Source organism: Astatotilapia calliptera, chromosome 15, assembly GCF_964374335.1.
Source record: "Astatotilapia calliptera chromosome 15, fAstCal68.1, whole genome shotgun sequence".
NCBI lineage: Eukaryota > Metazoa > Chordata > Actinopteri > Cichliformes > Cichlidae > Astatotilapia > Astatotilapia calliptera.
In genome coordinates this window covers 33988397-34009800 of record NC_137436.1, presented here as the reverse complement: position 1 = coordinate 34009800, position 21404 = coordinate 33988397, and the positions used below count along the sequence as shown (strand labels likewise).

Below are 21404 nucleotides of genomic sequence, written 5' to 3'. Positions count from 1 at the left end.
ACACAGGTGACACAGATAACCATAACGAGACAGGGCGGGGTGAACATAACACTGACGGGTACAGGCACAGAGGTTCAGACAGGAGGAGAGAGAGCACGGGGAAAACACAGACATAACAGGCTGGGGAAACATGAAACAACCACAAAGGGAGACGAGGGCTCATAAATACATAGAGGGCACACAGGGGGGAGAGAGAGCACGGGGAGAACTTAGACATAAAGGGCAGGGGAAACATGGAATAAAACATAAGGAGAGACGAGGGCTCACAGATACACAGAGGGGCACACAGGGGGTAAAAGCCATGAAGGGAAAACACTTAGGGAACAACACAACAGGGCAACTCAGAAAACATGGTCTAAATAAGGAACGAAATACAAAAATACAAGGAACTAAGAATACTGGGCCCACATGGCCCAGGACCATGACACTACTTCCATCTAAAAACAGATGGGCAGGTAGAAAGGCAGTACACCACCAACAAGCTTGTTGGTGGTGTACTGCCTTTCTACCACTTATATCTTATATCTACCACTTATTTCTACCACTTATATCTCAGTGGTATACCCCCACTGAGATATAATTTCCTCATAGGAAGGTAGGCCTTCAGGCCCTCATAGTTTAAATTAAGTGGTGTATAAAATATTCAAGCCATAATAATAATTCATACAGTTCTACCTGTCCCCTGGGTTAAGCCTAACCAGATGGCATTTATAGTGATATGTCATTATTAAGGCTGTTGACAAGATCAACCATATGACCAAAAGCATCAAAATTCCCCTCTAAAGGGAGCGACTGTCCTTAGGTCAGTAGTTTTGTTTACAATTGTGTCAAATAATTCCTTGTTAAAAAACTTGTGTTGAAATGTGGAACAGAACTACAATTCCGTGGGCGCTGTGGTGCCTGATCTTTAATAGATCTGATTATATTTCTCTTGGGAGGGGCTTCTGGTCCTCCTGATTTTCATTTTCTTTTCGCTGATGTAAAACAAAAAAATTGATGCATGTATTTATTAATGATGGAATATCCACTTTTGTGATGTAGTATGCATGACATCTATCCCTCCTACTCAATCTCAATCTGCACCTTCGCCTTCAAAGCAACTTGAGCGTGAATGCGCAAAAACTGTGGAGTTTATTTTTAGATCCACTGGCATCCAAGTTCACGGTCATTTTAGTGAACTTTTAGTGAAACTCTTTTCTTGCTGCGTCACGACTGACTTTTTAGCTAACGCAAGCTAAAGTGGCAGTTTCTGTTTTTGTTTTTGACGCTGTCGCCGGTAAGAGATTCCGGAATGGCACCACTTACCTCAACATCCAGCTGTGAAAGCTGCATCAACCTGAGCCAAAAAGTGATCGAGCTGGAACAAAGGATATCCACGCTATACCAAATCCAGGGGGCTGAATGCGAACTTGACACGATCCTCCTTGGCAAAGCTCAAACCACCGCTACTAGCGCTGAGCTAGCCGACACAGTGCACCATCCAGCTGCTGTGTCCCAAGATCCCGCCAACAGTCAACACAGGCTCTCAACTTTCGTCGCTGGTGCTTCTGCCAAGGACGAGAACTCCTGGTTTCAGCTAGGGGCCAGATCCAAGGCTCTGGTCAGCTCCACTCCAACCAGCGCCATGGACCGTGGTTGAGACGCGTGGTGGCTGCAGAGGGGGCAGGAGGATCAGTCTCTCGCACCCTCACCCCTCTGGCGCGGTAGTACTGGAGAATAAATTCAATGTCCTGGATCCTGTGGACTTTCCTCCTCTGACCGCTAGCCCTCGCCATCCCGCTGTGTCGCTGAGGTCTGCGCCATCTCCACCACTACGCCCCCGGAGCCGCGGTGGGCAACCCGACGCTGTGGTGCAAACTCACCGTGGAGAGCTGTGCTTTACCCCGGCTTCTCGGAGAAGAGGACCCACAGCGCGGCTACCTGGGAGTCACTCACGCAGTCCGGCTGGCGCATCTCCATCTGAACACCCCCGGTGCCGCGGCGCGGGCGTCTCAGATGGCCAGCAGCCCCCGGTAGCACCTCCTCTCTTCACCGCGGTCCTCGGGGATTCCATCGTCAGGAACGTGCGGATAAGGGGGGCGCTCACGCTGTCGTTCCCGGGAGCCACTGTTGTTGACATAGTGGACAGAATTCCCAACATTCTGGCATCCCACCCACAGGTTAACCGGCTCATCATCCACATCGGCACCAATGACATCCCCAAACAGCAATCTGAGCTGCTGAAGTTGGACTTCCTCCAACTCTTCAGCCTCCTTGGTCAGTTGCAGGTGAGTGCTTTTATCTCCGGGCTCACCCCCACCTGTGGCAGAGGGATAGGCCGTTTCAGCCGGCTGCTCAGTCTTAACACCTGGCTTTCCTCCGCCTGTGTCTCCCACGGCGTGGGTTTTATTAACAATTTTGATGCCTTCTGGGAGAGGAGACATCTTTTTGGGGCAGACGGGCTCCACCTCAACGCCTGGGGACGCCGTTTGCTGTCCGCCAATTTGGCATTTGGCGTACAGCACTCCCGCACATCGCCCTGTCACTACCCCAAATTGACATTACCTGCTGATCTGTCTGCCACTGACTGATGTTCCCCTGGTCCCAGCTCCTATATTTGTTCCACTTTTAACAGTAATACACAAAACTCTGGACTCGGACCTCTCTTTCCCACAGTCAACACAATACCCGTCATAATCACAAACAGAGAGCAACAGAATTATCATAAATCCAGTAACTCCAAAAACATTAATAACCTCCGGCCTCTTCAAAGATGTCAACATCCACTGAACTCTATTGTCAAAAATCCACCAGTCTCAATCAGTATGGCACTTTTAAATGTCCGCTCTCTGTTGAACAAGTCTTTTATTATTAATGATTTAATTTTAGATAATAAACTTGACTGTTTATTTTTAACTGAAACATGGCTGGGTTCGGATGCACCAGTTGTTCTCACTGAGGCCTCCCCACCAAATTTTAATTTCTCTTTTTCTATTAGAAGTGGTAAGAGAGGTGGTGGGACTGCATCTTTAACCAACAACACACTCACCTCCAAACAAATTTTATTTGATCATTTTACCACTTTTGAATTCCACGCTATTGTTTTCAGCAGCCCTCCAGTTTTATCTGTCACAATTTATAGACCACCTAAAGACAGCGCTGCTTTTATCAAGGAATTCTCAGAATTTTTAACAAACATACATTCAAAATATAATATGATCATTTTAACCGGTGATTTTAACCTGCACATAGATCATCCTTCTGACCCTGCATCAAAAGAATTCTTAAACATTCTTCACTGTTTGGATTTTACCCAGCACGTCACACAGCCGACTCACAACAGAGGACACACTCTGGACCTGGTCATCACCCATGGGCTGTCCACCAGCGTGTCCTCTGTTGTTGACTTGGCTGTCTCTGACCACTACTGTGTGTTTTTTAACATCACCGGTTTTATTCAGCGGGAGACCTCGGTGCGAACTGTGAAGAGGCGCTATCTAACCTCTGAAGTGGCTGCAAATTTTACCAGGGTTTTAGACGAATGCCCCCCTGTGATTTTACCTGCACCCTGCGATTTGATTTTTAATCATTTCAACAGCAAACTGAAGAAAAGCCTTGACTCTGTTGCTCCACTCACCACCAAAAAGATTAACGTAAAACACGTATCACCCTGGAGAAACGAAGAAGTCAAAAAACTCAAAAGAAATTGCAGGGCAGCAGAAAGGAGGTGGAGGAAAAATAAAAAAAATACTATCAACCATCAAATATTTTGCGAGCAACTTAAAATGTACAATAATACATTAAGGAATTCAAGAAATTCATACTTCGCCAAAATAATCAGTAATAACAAAAATAATCCCAAGGTCCTCTTTTCCACCATAGATCATTTATTTAACCCTGATTTTAACAGCTCCCAAAGAACCCCACAGACTCGCTCTGTGAGCAGTTTGCAGACCACTTCAGGGGAAAAATCAGCGCCATCAGATCTGATATTTTATCTAATCGCGATATGTTTGTAAACACATCTGAGGGCTCAATTGTACCTGAGGAGACACTGGACAGCTTTGTCCTGGTTAATGCTGAGGACCTTCAGAAAGTTTTCTCCACAGTGAGACCCACCACATGTCTTTTAGATCCAATCCCTTCTTCACTCTTTAAAACACTTTATGGATTTTTTGAGGCTGAGCTTTTATACATGATGAATTGCTCTCTTCAGTTGGGTGTCTTCCCTGCTGCCTTTAAAACGGCGGTGGTGAGGCCCCTTCTGAAGAAGAGCAATTTGGATTGTAATGATTTTAATAACTACAGACCTCTATCCAACTTACCATTTTTAAGTAAAATCTTAGAAAAACTTGTTTTTACTCAGATTAATGATTTTCTAAATGATAGACAGATCCTGGAGATATTCCAGTCTGGATTTAGGGTGAACCACAGCACAGAGACGGCTCTCCTAAAGGTTTTAAATGATCTTAGATATACTGTAACTGGGACGCCCAAAAGCTCTCAGTCCTGGTGCTACTGGATCTAAGCACAGCCTTTGATACAGTAGACTACGCTATTCTTTTAAACAGACTGAAACACATGGTGGGCCTCTCTGGTGCTGTACACAACTGGTTCACTTCCTATCTCTCTGACAGAACTTTTATGGTGAGTATGGATACATGCTCCTCTAAGATCCATAAAATGACATGTGGTGTGCCTCAAGGGTCGGTTTTAGGCCCTGTACTTTTTAATTTGTATAAGATAAGATAAGATAAGATAAGATAAGATAAGATAAGATAGAACTTTATTAATCCCTCGGGTGGGTTCCTCTGGGAAATTCGACTTCCAAAAAAAGCACAGCAACGACCGAAGTTACAGTTACAGAACTGTTATATATATATATATATATATATATATATACACACACACACACACACACACACACACACACACACACACACACACACACACACATATATAAATACAGAGACAAATATAAATAAAATATACAAAGGGGATAAATAGAATAAATAGGAATAAAAAATAAAAATACAAGTGAATTGCACATTTCAAGTATTGAGTCTATTGCACTGTTGACTATTTACAAAAAGTATTGCACAAGGTATTGTACAGTGAGGTGAAGAGGCACTACAGCTTAGTTGTTCCCCCCTCCTTTGTCCTCCTGTTTCCCCTCCCTCTCCCCTCCAGAGAGGAGTTAAACAGTCTGATGGCGTGTGGGACAAAGGAGTTTTTAAGTCTGTTAGTTCTTGTCTTGGGGAGAAGCAACCTGTCACTGAACAGACTCTTCTGATTGTTTATGGCCGTGTGCAGAGGATGCCCAGCATTGTTCATAATGTCCAGCAGTTTCTTTAATGTCCTTTTCTCTGCCACTGTCACCAGAGTGTCCAGCTTCATGCTGACCACAGAGTTAGCCCTCCTGATCAGTTTCTCCAGCCTGGATGAGTCCTTCTTTGCTGTGCTGCTCCCCCAGCACACCACAGCATAGAAAAGTACTCCAGCAACCACTGACTGGTAAAACATCCTCAGGAGCTTCCTGCAGATGTTAAAAGACCTCAGCCTCCTGAGGAAGTACAGTCGGCTTTGGGCTTTTTTATACAGGTGCTCTGTGTTGCATGACCAGTCCAGTTTATTGTCCACCCACAGCCCGAGGTACTTGTACTTGTTGACCACCTCCACCTCCTCCCCCTCTATCTGAACTGGCAGTGGACCTTCTCTGGACCTCCCGAAGTCCACAACCAGTTCCTTAGTCTTTGAGGTGTTGAGTTGCAGGTGGTTTATGTGACTCCATGCGACAAAGTTCCTCACCAGACTTCTGTACTCCTCTTCCTGATCATCCCAGATACACCCCATGATGGCTGTGTCGTCTGCAAACTTCTGAATATGGCATAATTCAGAGTTGTAGCAGAAGTCAGAGGTGTACAGGGTGAAGAGAAGAGGGGACAGCACAGTTCCCTGTGGTGCTCCTGTGCTGCTGACCACTGTGTCAGACGTGATGTCCTTCAGCCTGACGTACTGTGGTCTGTCGGTGAGGTAGTCGGAGATCCAAGCCACCAGGCAGGGGTCCACCTCCATCCTGTTCAGTTTTTCCTGAAGCATACAGGGCCGGATGGTATTAAAGGCACTGGAAAAGTCAAGAAACAGGATCCTGACCGTGCCTTTTCCCCCATCCAGGTGTGAGTGGGCTCTGTGTAGGAGGTACAGGATGGCATCCTCCACTCCGACACCCACCTTGTATGCAAACTGTAGTGGGTCCTGGGCATGTTGTACCTGTGGTCGGAGGAGGTTGAGGAAGAGCCGCTCTAGAGTCTTCATAAGATGTGACGTCAGTGCCACCGGTCGGAAGTCATTCAGCTCATTGGGCCGGTTCTTTTTGGGGACCGGGACGATGCAGGATGTCTTCCATAGGGCGGGCACTCTCCCCAGTCGCAGACTGAGGTTGAAGACTCGTTGTAGCGGCTCCCCAAGTTCAGCAGCACACGCCTTTAGCATCCTAGGACACACCTTGTCTGGGCCTGCTGCCTTTCTGGGGCGAAGCTTCCTCAGTTGCCTCCTGACCTGATCCACTGTGACACTGGGAGATGTTTGGGAGGAGGGGAGGGGGGGAGATGTCTTGCTGCTGAGAGAGGGATTGGAGGAGGGGGGTGTCATGGTGTCAGGAAGGAGGGGAAGCGAGGGAGGCAGGAGAGTGGGGAGAGAGATATGAGTATATGCTCCCTCTCGGCAGTGTCATCGGGAGGCATGGAGTGAACTTCCACAGTTACGCTGATGACACGCAGCTGTACATCTCCGTGTCTCCTGATGACACCAGACCAATGGATGCCCTTTTTAACTGTATCTTGGATATACGATCTTGGATGGCAGAAAACTTTTTACAGCTTAACCAGGACAAAACTGAAGTTTTAATCGTCGGTCCCGAGGCTCAGAGAGAGAAACTCTTTGTCATGGTCTACGGTGGGTGGCTGGAGTTTCCATTAGGCTCCTGAACTGACCTGGGATCCGCCCCTGGGCAGGGCCAACTCCAGCTCCTGCACACCTGGAGCCTATTGCAGGCTATCAAGCCAGAGGGATTTAAACCACACATCGATGTTCACTCACTGCCAGTTCGTCATCAACCCATGTTGGTAACAGGTCTTGTGTTTCAAGTTCTCGCTGTGATTCATCTTACTAACTAAGACTCTTTTGTGCTACAGTCGCTGTACCCACCCTGGCTCACTCCACCTCCGGACTCGGAATACCTAGTGATCATTTTGGAAATCCCTCTGTGCCTCACCTGCCTGCCCTCCTGCCATCACACTCCATCTGGAGCCCCGGATCTCAGGTCAGCCTTTCCACGCCACTCAGCCTCCCCTGGATCTTCATCATCCCCCTCTCAAACACTCCAGGTCCCTAACTGCAAAGTAAGAATTGCTGCTCTTATACTGGCCACTTCTGAGCTGCCTTCACTACCTGCCTAACTTCTATATCCTCTCCCCTCAGTGTGACTGTTCCCCACTCAGCTCCGTTCCACTTCTCAGGCCTCGTTCCCTCGCCCTAGCCACGTTCCCCTGGGCACGCCACACCAAGGCTCCACGTCTCGTCATTTTCTGTCTTTGCCACGTTTCCCTTTTTTTTTGTTCCCCTTGCACTTAACCGTAATAAACTATTAAATCATCTACCGTCTCCGCTCTGGGTTCCTGCACCTGGGTCCTATTCAGTACCGGCCATCCGTCGCCGTGACACTCTTGTCTAAATTAGAGACATTTTCACTATGTCCTTCGCTACAAGTGAAAAATCTGGGTGTTATTTTTGACTCTGAGCTTGGTTTTATCCCACATATTAAACATGTAACCAAAATTGGATTTTATCATCTAAAAAATATAGCCAGAGTCCGCCCTATTCTCTCTCGGGCCAACACGGAGATGCTGATGCATGCTTTTATTACCAGTCGCATTGATTACTGTAATGCCCTGCTCTCTGGTCTTCCTAAGAAGAATATTTCAACTTTACAACTTTTGCAAAACTCGGCAGCTCGTGTGCTGACGAAGACCAGAGGGCGGGCCCACATTACACCAGTTTTAGAATCGCTGCATTGGCTCCCTGTGTGTTTCAGGATCGATTTTAAAGTTCTTTTATTGGTTTTTAAATGTCTTAATGGTCTTGGGCCTTCTTATCTCTCAGATCTGCTTTTACCATATGAACCCTCGCGGACCCTGAGGTCCTCTGGTGCTGGCCTTTTGATTGTCCCTAAAGTCAGGACACATACTCACGGAGAGGCAGCTTTTCAGTGGTATGGTCCTCGTCTGTGGAACAGCCTGCCGGAGGAGCTCAGGGCCGCAGAGAACGTACATGTTTTTAAGAACAGGCTCAAGACTCACCTTTTTAATTTAGCTTTTACTTAGCGTTTATTTATTTTATGCTTATTTATTCTATCCTGTTATTTTATTATTAATTTAGGCTTTACCTAATATTTATTGATTTTATTCTTATCCATTTTTTAATCTTCTTACTCTATTTATATTTATATTGTATCCCGTTCTTATTTATTTTATCGTTTTACCCTGTACATATCCTATTGTGTCATATCTCCAGTGTTTCCTCGGAGGGGGCTCTCTGCACCGGGGCTGTGATCGACCGTGGCTGCTGGGTCTCTGGGGGTCCTCTCAGCCTGGCTGGGGGGCTCCTTTGCCTCCCTCCTGCTGTGTGCCCAGCCTGGAGGCTGCGGTCTGTGACCGGCTCCCGGTGCAGACGGCTCCCTGTTATAGTGTTTCCTCACTTGGCTCATGTGAACCCAGCCCAATTTTTACTCTTTAAGTGTGCGCGCGTGTGTGTGTGTGTGTGTGTGTGTGTGTGTGTGTGTGTGTGTGTGGGTGGGTGGGTGGGTGGGGTGGGGGGGGGGAGATATGTGTGTATTCACATCAATTATGTTAATGAGAGTGTGGGGAGTGAGTTGGAGGGTGGGGTGGGCTGCTTTTAACTATGGAAAGCACTTTGTGCTACATTTTTTGTATGAAAAGTGCTTTATAAATAAAGATTGATTGATTGATTGATTGATCCTCCTTCTAGTGTACAAGAGCCAATAGCAACTCTAGCTCCTCTGTTAACTATTGCTTACTACCATTATGACAACACTGATGATCATCAGTAGACAGGGCCAATGCATCCAGGTTCCTATTCCAGAAAACAGTCCACTTCTGTAATACAGCAGACTTTGCAACTCTTTCATAATAAGCAAAATGGAGAATTTTCAAAGTTTAAATAATTCATGTCAGTCAGGTTTTGGAATATCTTGTTGTCTAAATCTACTTGTGGTAGGGTGTGGCTTGTGTCTCTGCTGCAGTCCTTAAAGGCCATAACCGATTCTTTTTTGCCCAGCAGGAAAGGCACTCAGAAAATTCTTCAGTGAAGTTGTTTTAGCACAACTTTAAGAAAATCTCTCAAAATGGCATTCACAAGGTCTTGGAAGACTGCAGGAGCAATGGTGAGGCCAAAGGGCATCGATAAATATTCAGAGTGTCCAAAGGGGGTGATGAAAGCAGTCTGCCCTTATCCACACTAGGTGATATGCATTACACATCTTCTTCAAAAAGCTGAAGAAATGGGTATTTGTTTTTAACAGTGATATGATTCAGTTTTCAGTAGTCTGCGCATGGCCTGAGTGGCTTATTCTTAATTCTTCACAAAGAAAAAAATCACAGCACACTTTAACAGTGAAAAAAACAGCACATTCTTAATCCACTTATTTAAGGAGATAATTGGATTATTCTTGCTGCCAGTGACTCCTTGATATACTTTTCCATTCCTTCTCTATTGGGATGTGGGAGGTTGTAGACTTTAGCTGGCCGGAGAATCACGGATTTCGCAATCGTAAGGGTGGTGTAGAGAAATGGACAAGGCTTGTTTTTTTGCAAAGATTATAAAAATTAGTCTTAGTTGCCATGGAGAACTCTAAAACCACCTTAAAGGTTATTTCACTTTGAACTGACGACAAACTACAGGAGTGCAGAATTATTAGGCAAATGAGTATTTTGTCCACATCATCCTCTTCATGCATGTTGTCTTACTCCAAGCTGTATAGGCTCGAAAGCCTACTACCAATTAAGCATATTAGGTGATGTGCATCTCTGTAATGAGAAGGGGTGTGGTCTAATGACATCAACACCCTATATCAGGTGTGCATAATTATTAGGCAACGTCCTTTCCTTTGGCAAAATGGGTCAAAAGAAGGACTTGACAGGCTCAGAAAAGTCAAAAATAGAGAGATATCTTGCAGAGGGATGCAGCAGTCTCAAAATTGCAAAGCTTCTGAAGCGTGATCATCGAACAATCAAGCGTTTCATTCAAAATAGTCAACAGGGTCGCAAGAAGCGTGTGGAAAAACCAAGGCGCAAAATAACTGGCCATGAACTGAGAAAAGTCAAGCGTGCAGCTGCCAAGATGCCACTTGCCACCAGTTTGGCCATATTCCAGAGCTGCAACATCACTGGAGTGCCCAAAAGCACAAGGTGTGCAATACTCAGAGACATGGCCAAGGTAAGAAAGGCTGAAAGACGACCACCACTGAACAAGACACACAAGCTGAAACGTCAAGACTGGGCCAAGAAATATCTCAAGACTGGTTTTTCTAAGGTTTTATGGACTGATGAAATGAGAGTGAGTCTTGATGGGCCAGATGGATGGGCCCGTGGCTGGATTGGTAAAGGGCAGAGAGCTCCAGTCCGACTCAGACGCCAGCAAGGTGGAGGTGGAGTACTGGTTTGGGCTGGTATCATCAAAGATGAGCTTGTGGGGCCTTTTCGGGTTGAGGATGGAGTCAAGCTCAACTCCCAGTCCTACTGCCAGTTTCTGGAAGACACCTTCTTCAAGCAGTGGTACAGGAAGAAGTCTGCATCCTTCAAGAAAAACATGATTTTCATGCAGGACAATGCTCCATCACACGCGTCCAAGTACTCCACAGCGTGGCTGGCAAGAAAGGGTATAAAAGAAGAAAAACTAATGACATGGCCTCCTTGTTCACCTGATCTGAACCCCATTGAGAACCTGTGGTCCATCATCAAATGTGAGATTTACAAGGAGGGAAAACAGTACACCTCTCTGAACAGTGTCTGGGAGGCTGTGGTTGCTGCTGCACGCAATGTTGATGGTGAACAGATCAAAACACTGACAGAATCCATGTATGGCAGGCTTTTGAGTGTCCTTGCAAAGAAAGGTGGCTATATTGGCCGCTGATTTGTTTTTGTTTTGTTTTTGAATGTCAGAAATGTATATTTGTGAATGTGGTGATGTTATATTGGTTTCACTGGTAAAAATAAATAATTGAAATGAGTATATAGTTGTTTTTTGTTAAGTTGCCTAATAATTATGCACAGTAATAGTCACCTGCACACACAGATATCCCCCTAAAATAGCTAAAACTAAAAACAAACTAAAAACTACTTCCAAAAACACTCAGCTTTGATATTAATGAGTTTTTTGGGTTCAATGAGAACATGGTTGTTGTTCAATAATAAAATTATTCCTCAAAAATACAACTTGCCTAATAATTCTGCACTCCCTGTACATGTTTTTATGGTTATGGAAGAGCATCAAAACTGGCTAATGGTAAATTGAGCTGGAGTCTTGGCAAGAAACCCAGGTGCTAAGGTTTGGGGCAATGAAGTGCTGCAAACTTAGCACTTTTCTACTCTGAGGACTCAAAAAAGCACTTTAAAGACACCTCATTCACTGATTACTTTCTAACATTCACAGTCTAAAGCAGGGGTACCCATCTCACCCTGGGTCAACACACCTGAATCAAATGATTGGTTCATTACCAGCTCTCTGGAGAACTTCAGGACATGTTGAGGAGGTAATTTAGCCATTTGAATCAGCTGTGTTAGATCAAGGACACATCTAAAACCTTTAGGACACCGGCCCTCGAGGCCTGGAGTCCGACACCTGTGCTCTAAAGGCTGTAACACGGTGTTAACATCTTGAAGAAGAATACTTGGCTTGCAGACTAGAGCTGCCAGGCATTGAACGACCAACCTTCCGATTCGCAGATGACCTGTCTCTACCTCCTGAACTAACTGGTAGATGATTGATGGGTGACAGAAAATTGTCAGTGTCACCCGTAGAGTGACAGTAACAACAAACAATGCATCTGTGTCAAAGCACTGAAAAGGGCTTTAAGTGCATTAGGAGGAACCACATGACATTTAAGTCCAAACACAAGACCACTGTTGTAAAGGAGCAGAAAATGGAAACAGGCACAAATTTAGTTAAAGGATGTTCAGTGAAAGTTTCTCTCATACGGAATCACCTAACTCATACAGAAGAATTCCAAATAAGTGACTCTTTTTCTTTTCAATGGATTACAAAAGGAAATATTCTTGCCTCCATTTGTCATTTTCTTACAAATTCTAATGGCTCATCATTAAACGGGTCTTTGTACAGAATGAGTGATTTAACACAAGACTTGTGTTACAAGTATAGTCCTGTTTTTGCCTTCTCTCTCAGCTTGGTGCTACTGCTCTCATTCTTCCACTGCTGACCGTGTGTGTGCATGCATGTGTGTGTGTTTTGTGCTTTGGAGTAAAAACTGAGCCAGACCATTTGAAGCTATTTTAGCAACGGAGTTCCCTTCAAGAAGCTCTACTCTACCTTGTTTTAATTCCATCTGTTAATTTTTAGCTCTGTTTGTCATTCCACCAATTGCTGTGTTAAGCACTGCTTACTTTAGTCAAAGACATTAGAGGGCTATAATAATCTTCTCACAAAAACAAAATACTCTGGCCCTCATTTGCAAAGAACAAGCAAAAAAAAAAACCTATGTAAAATATGAAACAATCGTTATTAACACTGCAAAACAAACAAACAAAAAGATTGGTTATTATTATTATTACGATAAGATAGGATAGGATGAAATAAGATAAACCTTTATTAGTCCCACAAGTGTGAAATTTGCTTGGTTGTGGTATAAAGTGCACAGTACAAAGTTAAGAGCAGCAAAAGAAAAACAATAGAATAGTAACATATCTTACTCTCAATTATTATGATTATTAGCAGGATGCTGCTAATAAAGTCACACAATTACATAGTGAATTCTGCTCAAAGAAGTCCTGCCATTAATTAATGCTTCAGTCTTAAATATGATCAACCTATCTCTAATAATTGGCTATGTGCCACAGGCCTTCAAGCTGGCAGTAGTTAAAGAGTTACTTAAAAGCCTATCTCTTAACCCAGCCATCTTAGCTAATTATAGGCCAATCTCTAACCTTCCATTCATATCAAAAATTCTTGAAAGAGTAGTTGTCAAACAGCTAACAGATCATCTGCAGATGAATGGCTTATTTGAAGAGTTTCAGTCAGGTGTCAGAGCTCATCACAGCACAGAAACAGTTTTAATGAAGGTTACAAATGATCTTCTTATGGCCTCTGACAGTGAACTCATCTCTTTGCTTCTCCTAGTAAACCTAATTGCAGCGTTCGATACTGTCGACCATAATATTTTCTTAGAGCGATTAGAGCATGCTGTAGGTATTACAGGTACTGCACTGCAGTGGTTTGTATCATATCTATCTAGTAGACTCCAATTTGTTCATGTAAATGTTGAGTCCTCTTCACACACTGAGGTTAATTATGGAGGTTCACAGGATTCAGTGCTAGGACCAATTCTGTTTACATTATACATGCTTCCCTTAGGCATCATCAGAAGACATAGCATACATTTTCACTGCTATGCAGATGACACACAGCTGTATCTATCCATGAAGCCAGATAACACACATCAATTAGTTAAACTGCAGGAATGTCTTAAAGACATAAAGACCTGGATGGCCTCTAACTTTCTGCTTCTTAATTCAGATAAAACTGAGGTTATTGTACTCGGCCCTGAAAATCTTAGAAATATGGTATCTAACCAGATTCTTACTCTGGATGGCATTACCTTGGCCTCCAGTAACGCTGTGAGGAACCTTGGAGTCATTTTCGACCAGGATTTGTCCTTCAATGCACATATTTAACAAATATGTAAGACTGCTTTCTTTCATTTGCGCAATATCTCAAAAATTTGAAATATCCTGTCTCAGAGTGACGCTGAAAAGCGAGTTGATACATTTATTACTTCTAGGCTGGACTACTGTAATTCAATATTATCAGGATGTCCTAAAAACTCCCTGAAAAGCCTTCAGTTAATCCAAAATGCGGCAGCGAGAGTACTGACAGGGACTAGAAAGAGAGAGAGAGCAGATTTCTCCTGTATTGCCTTCCCTTCATTGGCTTCCTGTTAAATCCAGAATTGCATTAAAAATCCTGCTCCTCACATACAAGGTTTTAAATAATCAGGCCCCATCTTATTGTAATGACCTTAAATGGGGATTCCCATGATGCATTGAGTATTTCTTCTTCAGTCACCTTTCTCACACACTATGTGTTAATAGACCTCTCTGCACTGAATCATACTTGTTATTAATCTCTGGCTCTCTTCCAAGCATGTTTTTTATCCTTTGTCACACTGGACGGAGGCCAGCAACTTGAACAGAACCCGAGCGCAGACACCCAGAGCAGAGGCAAGGGCGCGTTTTAACACAAATTATTGGTGAATGTACAATACAGGTGTAAACACAGAGACGTGGCAAACTGTGGCTTGGAAGCGTAGCTGTGAATTAGAATGGCATGAACGTAAGGACACCTGGATCTGGGCAGGTAAGTAATGGTCACACTGGGGAGAGAGGAGAGCAGAGTTAGAGCTGGGTTAAAGTGGATTACCAGAGAGGGTGAGTATAACAGTCTTTCCAGCTTACTTGCAGGAGGTGGAGGTGTGGTATTGAGGGGGAGGTGATGTAATTCCTCAGAGTTTGGAAAAGGTGAAACGGCTGACCTGGGGTTCGTTGGATCCAAAGTGGTGAGTGAGCAGGAGGGCAGGCAGGTGAGGTTTGGAGATATTTCCCAGTGTGTGAAAACAAACCAATATCCAATTGGTGAGCAGCAGTCGACACTGGAGAAAAGTCTTGAAGCACAAGAAACAATGTGAGTCAATCTACTTGAGAACAGAAGCATGAACGTGCCGAGCCGGATGATCTGATATCCTTGTGTCGGTGTTGTTCCCACATCATCATAATAAATGTTGTTCCAGGTTCAACATTGCAAGTGCCCAATCACATTGTTGTGACGTAATACTTTTGCAAGCCAAGCGATTCATTCATTTATGAAATTCCAATGTTGCAAGGACAATATGTATAATGCTTACCATTTATTAAAGAACAGTATCCTGAAATGCAAAGAATTCAAATTGCTGGATTGGCGGACAGAGGCGGTTTCTCGCAAGTTAAGCAGATTTTTTTTTAAGGCAGTTTTTTCCAAAGTCGCAAAAGTATTACGTCACAACAATGTGATTGGTCACTTGCAATGGTGAACCTGGAACAACATTTATTATGATGATGTGGGAACAATACCGACACGAGGATATCAGATCGTGTGTGAGAGCCAGTTACCAACATCAGGTAGCTGATGAACTGGCCGGGAGGAGATGATTGCCCCAATTAGCTCCAGATGCGTGAAGCTGAGGTAGCCCTTCCCACGGGCGGATCCAAGGATGCTTAGGCACATATGGAAATTTCCAGCTGCTCACTCAGACCATGACATCCTGTATTCCTTCTCTCACTCCAACCGGTCACAGCAGATGGCCACCCCTCCCTGAGCCTAGTTTTACCGGAGGTTTCTTCCTGTTTAAAGGGAGTTCCTTCCCCCTTTTCCTTCCCAGTGTGGCCAAGGTGCTTGCTCATAAGGGGTCATATGATTGCTGGGTTTTTCTCTGCATGTGTTATTGTAGGGTCTACCTTACAATATAAACCTCCTTGAGGTGACTGTTGTTGTGATTTGGCACTGCATAAATAAAACTGAACTGCATTAAATTGAACAGTTGGATTCTCCACATGAAGTGGCTCCAAACAAAGCTCCTCCTAAGCAACATGCATACTGATGTATTTCCATGGCACTGTGTATTCCACTATTTCACAGCATGCCCAAGAAGGCCACTATATGAGTGTGTCCCTTCTCTCCTTTCTGCTTTCCTGTCCTCACTGCACCTTGCAATACCATCAACCAGATATCACTAGAAAAAGGAATCACTTGCCAGGGTTTCTGTGCAGTAAATGTGTAGACTGTAATTTCTTGCATGACAATATTTAGAAAATGTGATGCACATTCTTCACTTACAAATTATATGGAAAAGTCACAGTGTCCAATCATTACCTGGGATAAATCTGTTCAAGTTTTTTGAGAGAGGGAGAGAGTGTGAAAGAGAAAAAATATTTCATAAAAATACATACGGCCTAATTTGTTGTACAGCAGTAAAACCCCACTGTCAGTGCCAGCAGTTCTAGTTTAAGTAGATCTAAGTTGGATTCAGCAGACAGAGCTGATGATTAAATATTAATTAATTAACAAACAATGCAGACAAAGATAGTAAAGGTTGTTGCTAGGAAGTGGAGGGCTGTGAGGAAATGGCAGCTTGAAATGAAGCAGCTTTGTCTCTGGCTTTTTGAGGCTCTTGCCTCTATCTTGAACTGAATAGTATAGCCACCCTCAGGATAGTCTGACATGTTCTTCTGTAAGGCTCTTTTATTCACATGTTAATACAATAATCAGAGGCTCCAGACTTATCTGATGCAACCACATATGCACCATAACCCATTGCATTTTCAGCCAACAACTGAAAAGTCTGGCTCTTGAAGATTCCAGTCTGCAGCTGATGTTGCCCAAGGAGATGTTGTTTATTATCAGCGTCCCCACCACGACTCAGAAAAGCCATCCTCGCTGACTCTTTTATCTTCTCAAGTGAGAAAGTTCAGACCCATGGCCCCTTTTTCCACCTTTACTTTCTTAGTCTCTTCTGTGTCAAAGAGACTGGCATGGACATCCCCCCGCCTTCTAAATTTAGGATCCATTCTCTGTGTTTATCAAAAGAGAAAAGCTTGGTCAACCTCTCATATGGCAAATACTTCATATTATATTGCCAAAGTTCCCCCCAAATCTATAGTGTATTTCACTTCTCTCTACTTTTTCATATCTAACTTTATTGTTTTAATTTCATAGTTTCTAGTGTGTTTTACTAATGATATTGAACCAGATAAAGAATGAATAAAGAATATAAGAATGTGGAAAACTCTCTCTTTTCCTATTTTCTACCCTTGTATACTGAACTTCCATTTAACAAAACTAAAATATAATGAAAACTAAAGGCAGTCGCTAATTCTGTGCTTTTTGTCCAACACTGACACATGGTCACACTGATGGATGCATCAGAGAGCAACTTGGAGTTAATATCTTACCCAAGGATGTTTGGCATGCAGATTGGAGAAGCCAGGGATTAGACCACGAACCTTTCAATTACCTGCTTTACCTCCTGAGCTACACCCATCCTCACCTATGTTTACAACCCTATGATAATAACCAAAAGAATCTGGTTGTGAAATAAGCCAGCTGAGGTGGTTTAAGCTTCCTGGGCAAGGTGTCCCAGGCTTGCCCTACTGAGAGGAGGACCTAAGGTAGACCCAGGAGTGATTACATCTTATGGTTTACTTGGGAATGTTGCAGTGGATAAACTGAATTGATTGTGTGACCAGAGTGAGGTTTAGATTTCTCAGGATGCCTTTGTGATAAGCAGTAGAAAATGGATGGATGGATTTATTGTACCATGGGATGCACTCTTAGATGCAGTTTATTTCTGAAGTGCTAGTTACGCATCAGAAACTGTAATTTTAAGCTTGATAATTGATAGATTCGGAGTGTTTATTTGTGACACTCTTCCATAATATCAAAAAGCTGTAGTTTGTCATCAGATCAAAGTGAAATTAATTGGGATTGAAAACTACTGGCACTCGAGAGCCTACTAATGCAACTGATAAATCTTTAGGTGAATCCATTATCTAGCAGGATTAGTTTATAAGTTGAGTTAATCTTTTTTCAAAAACACAGTTATGCTATGTGGTCAGCAGAAGTTACCATGATGTGGCCATGTCAAAAGACACTGAACACTGACTTTTAATGGTAAATGGACTGGTTCTTATATACCATTTTCTACTCTGTCTGAGCACTCAAAGCAGTTTAACACACTTTTCCTTATTCACACCAGCACTTTTTTCTATCTAATATGACCGCTGCAGCTGCTCATGGCTCAGAGCTAACAGTAGTGATCATCACAGCTGTGTACATTCCACCTGATATCAATGTAAACATGGCACTCTCCATCCTGCTGAACACAATTAAGAAACAGCAGCAAGCGCACCCTCACGGTGTTCACATAGTTGTAGGTGACTTTAACAAAGCCGACATAAAGACTCTATTCCCAAAGTTCTAACAGCATGTCAAATGTCCCACCAGGGGAGAGAACACTCTAGATCATGATTACTCCAACATTAAACATGGATATAGAGCCATACCCCTCCCTCAGCCAGTCCAGCCACCTCTCTGTCCTAGAAACATTTGCAGGATCAGCAATGGGCTATATATCAAGGTCTATATTGTGACTAGATGACCAGCCAGGCACACTTCTCAGAGACCGCAATGCTGCCTTCAGGTCAGGCAGCAGATCTCTGTACAGGGCTGCTTGAGCTGTTCTGAAAAGGGGAATAAAAAAGCCAGGAGTGACCATAGAAGAAGCATGTCCACCACCTGTCCAGCAACAACACACAAAATATTGAATAACACAAATTAAAGTGCTAGTAGTATTTAAGCTTAAAAAAAAGTGCAAATAGATATAAGTTCAAATAAAGTGTCAAATTTAAAAAAAAAAAAAGGTTTTATTTTCCACTCCAAAATAACAAGTTTCCAAAAGTTACAGACAATTCAGTTCTTGAATTTACGATTGCAGAAGACATGCTCTGGAGGCTTGCTCTTATTTTTGAGGCGATGTTCCCAGCTGTTGATGACCATGCTTAAGATGCTCTCTGTCATGACTTCAACCATTTGAGAGGTGCAAGAGCCTTTTTCAGGACAAACTCATCTATACTTTTTGCTTACTGCTAGTAAAGCAGAATAAAGCAGAATCAGAAAATAACGCTACTAATCACAAATTTGGTTGTACTCGTTGGTTCATTTTGTGTTACACCATTGAAAACAACATACAGTTGAGAGTAGGTGAAGAAGAAAGTGCAGGCACCGTGGAGCGAATAGAGACACGTGTCAGAAGTGATTTGTGTGTAGCAACAAGAACAAAAGAGATGGTTTACTAGATTTCAGCAGTAGACATCTGCTATTATGTATAGCTTGGAAACAATGGTACTCACAAAAAAATGAGTTTGGAGCTGAATGTGGCAGAATTAAAGATATCTTCTTTTAAATTGACCAGGATGGACAAGATTAGAATTGAGCTTATCAGAGGTGCAGGTTAAATAGTTTGGAGACAAAGTTAAGGAGGCAAGACTGAAATGGTGGATGATTGGACATGTGCAGAGGAGGGATTCTGGATTTACTGAAGAAAGTTAAAACATGTTGAGTATGAAGCTGCCAGGCAGGAGGAAAAGAGGAAGACCCCAGAGAAGGTTCATGGCTGTAGTAAGGAGGACATGCAGAGGATTGGTGTGATTGAGGAGGATGCTAGGTATAGGGTGAGATAGGGGAAGATGATCTACTGTGGTGATCCCTAATTGAAGCTGCTGAAAGAAGAAGTTGCTTCCACAGAACACATTTATTACTATCTTTGTCGAACTTTGAAAGAGTAAAGCTAATTGTTTAGCAGTTATGGGAGAGTTAAGATAAGACATTCACATGTCTATCTTATCTTACCTGATCTACTTACATTGATAAAATAACTTCTTACTAGAGGTATCTGTGTAATGTTATAGTACAAAACATGCACCAAGTGACACACAGAGAAAGAGAGAAATACAAATGTCAGAGACCAACTTTAACTTATATTTTAAAGTGAAGCTTTATAAAGGTGAAATAAATATTTATGTGTCTTTAAATGCCTATGTGCTGCTGTTAAGTGTAACAGACTTCCTTGCACCTAATAAAAAAGAATTAAACATCTTTTTCAAGTGGTGAACAATAGGAGGCCCAGAGGCCTCCGACATACCCACTCCTCAGTTACTATTCACAAGAATTCATTGCTACCACCAGTGGAGCTACAATGCCATTACCTTTTGTACCTGATTGGTCATTCTGTGGCGTTAAATCAATAACCACTTTGGCCAAGCTGAGTGCTGTGGTGTTGCTGAGGTTGTTTTTATTCAGATCAGACAGCACAGTATAACTGTTCAATCTGGCCAAAAACAACATACATGAAAACACAACAACCCTTTTTTGTGTGGTTGTGCAGATTGTGGTGTGGGGTTATTTTTCAGGAGTTGGGCTCGGCCCCTTAATTCCAGTGAGAGGAACTGATAATGCTTTAGGATACTGAGACATTCTGGATGATGTCTTGATGCACACTCAATCATCCAGGTAAGTACAAAACGCTACATCCAGATGAACAGAATCAACTTTTGGAGATTCTGGATGATATTATGTTCCCAACTGTGTGGAAAACTGTTTATGGACGGCCCCTTCCTATTCCAGCGTGACTGCGACGTAGTGCATAAGAAAAGGTCTACAAAGACGATAAGCGACAGTGGTGTGGAAGAACTTTATGGGCTTGCACAGAGTTCTGACCTCAACCTGGTAAAACACCATTGGGATTAATTAAAGTGGAGACTGCAAGCCAGGCCAGGTCCAACATCAGTTTCTGACTTCACATATATGCATCTGGAAGAATAGTCAAAAATTCCCATAAACACATTCCTAAACCTTGTGGAAAGCCATAGCAGAAGATTGGAAGCTGTTATAGTGGAAAAGGGTGGGCTGACATCATAAACCTGGTAGATTAAGAATGGGATGTCACTCAAGTTCATATGTGTCTGAAAGCACATGAGCAAACACTTTTGGCAATATAGTGTGTCAAAATGAGTAGTGAAGGATTAAACATATGAAGGATAATAAAGTTTAAATTGACTTGTGTAAAAATGCCTATGCTTTAAAAAGGTTGGACGGTGAAATTGTTATAAAAGGTCTGAGACTCGTTGCCTGTAGCTGAGACTGTTTATTTGATTTTGTAGTTATCATGTTCCTGGGTCGTAAATGCCTTGTGAAATTGGTGTTTCCAGGCAATGCAGTCAGCATGAAACAGAAACAAAGAAATTATCCTTTTCCAGTTAAATGTTTTTGGCTGTTGACTGTATACACACACACACACACACACACACACACACACACACACACACACACACACACACACACACACACACACACACACACACACACACACACACACACACACAAAATCAGTTTTCCATCACATCAGAGTAAAAGACATTGACTTATACTTGGGGGTGGTAGATCAGGTCATTTACTGATCAAAAGGTTGGTAGGTTGATCCCTGGTTCCTTCAGTCTGCGTGCCAAATATCCTTGTGCAAGATACTAACC

General features: G+C 43.1%; 1 long non-coding RNA gene across 1 annotated transcript; it reads left to right on the top strand.

Annotated features, from left to right (window-relative positions):
- Positions 1–6663: 6663 nt before the first annotated feature.
- On the top strand, positions 6664–7634 carry LOC145420584 (uncharacterized). The gene is made up of 3 exons (XR_013901909.1): positions 6664–7099; positions 7173–7379; positions 7459–7634. It is a non-coding gene; the product is annotated as an uncharacterized LOC145420584 (long non-coding RNA).
- Positions 7635–21404: the final 13770 nt, after the last annotated feature.